Source organism: Setaria italica, chromosome II (genome assembly GCF_000263155.2).
Source record: "Setaria italica strain Yugu1 chromosome II, Setaria_italica_v2.0, whole genome shotgun sequence".
NCBI classification, from domain to species: domain Eukaryota; kingdom Viridiplantae; phylum Streptophyta; class Magnoliopsida; order Poales; family Poaceae; genus Setaria; species Setaria italica.
In genome coordinates this window covers 27260853-27262615 of record NC_028451.1, presented here as the reverse complement: position 1 = coordinate 27262615, position 1763 = coordinate 27260853, and positions in this window count along the sequence as shown.

Genomic DNA, 1763 nt, shown 5'->3' with positions numbered 1-1763 from the left:
GCATTACAGCTCACCAAGAAGCCAGTAGAGGAGCTGCAGCCAACAACGAGGCCCCAAGTAATGACAACGAAGTCGTCAACCAGCCTCGGCAACACAGCCAAGGCCCAAGCAAACACAAGGCCCCAACACGCCATAAGGATGATGGAGAGGCCAGCTGCACCAACTCGGTTAAAAGTATTTGCCCTACTCGGAAGAACCACGAAGTGTCAAACTTCAGTGATCTACGAGAAATCCTCAACAGTCGGCGCGAGCGAGAAGTCGACAACTACAACAATTTTCCTGCTTTCACAAATTGGGTAATGAAGACAAAACTACCCGAGAAGTTTGAGCCGATTGGAATCACCAAGTATGATGGCAAAAAAGACCCAATTCAATAGCTATGATGCTACTCGCTAGCCGTTCAAGCAGCCGGGGGCAATAACGACACCAAAGTCATCCACTTCCCTATATGCATAGAACCCGCACCACTGACCTGGCTCGAGTCACTCAAACCCAAGTCAATTGACTCTTGGGCAGACTTGACAAAGGCTTTCACCAACAACTTTGCTGGCTCCATGGCTAGACCAGGTAACAAAATCGACTTGAGTCAAATCAAGCAAAAAGAAAGCGAAACCTTACGCGACTATCTGCGATGGTTCTTAAAAAAGAAGGCAACCATAGTTGACATTTCCGAAACAGATGTCATCGAGTGCTTCCAAAACGGACTCTACGATCGACGAACATACCAAGACTTTGGTCGACGACGACCAGCCAATGTCAAAGATCTTAAAGTTATGGTACAACAGTGGGCAGATGAAGAAGACAAAGAGCGAGAACGGTTCGGCTCCCACCGTAACCGTGGACGCGACAACAACAACAACAATGACCAAGATATAACTCGACACAATGATACTCCAAACAACTATTCGAGTAATCACAATAGCAAAAGGAAGCCCGACAACACTGTTGCTGCCATGACCAACTCCGGGAAAAGGGATCTCGCAAAAACGATGAAGGGCCAACCTTCACCGAACTACTCAAAAAGCAGTGCCCATGGCACCCGACTAGCAAGCACTCGGCAATAGACTGCTATAGCATGCGCCGAGTAATGCAAGACTTACTCGCACCACCACCCCCTGAAGAGTACACCAAAAAAAAGATAAGGGCAAGAACAAAGTCCACAACGATGAAGACGAAGAAGGCGATTTCCAGACCGCCTCAAAAACTGTCAACGTCATCTTTGGCGGTATTCCAGGCACCGCATCCAAGCGAGCCAACAAACTCATACTCAGGGAGATTATGGCCATTGAACCAACGGATCCAACACCGCTAAAATGGTCAGAAGTGCCCATTTCCTTCAGCAGAAAGGACCAATGGACCAAGTTCTCAGAACCAGGCCGTTTCCCCCTAGTACTCGATCTAGTTGTGGCAGGCTCAAAGTTAACCAAAGTACTCATCGACGGTGGAAGTGGGCTCAACATTATTTTTGCCAAGGCATTAAGGAAGATGTGCCTCGACGTCACTGAAATGCTTACTCCAACAGATTCACCCTTCTACGGTATCGTACCTGGAAATGCAGCTATACCACTAGGACAAGTCGTCCTTCCAGTTACCTTTGGAACTAAAGAACACTACCGTATCGAGTACATCAGATTTGAAGTCGCCGACTTCGAGACATCTTACCACGCCATACTTGGAAGGCCAGCACTTGCCAAGTTCATAGCCATACCACATTATGTTTACTTGGTACTCAAAATGCCAGGCCCAAAGGGAGAACTAACACT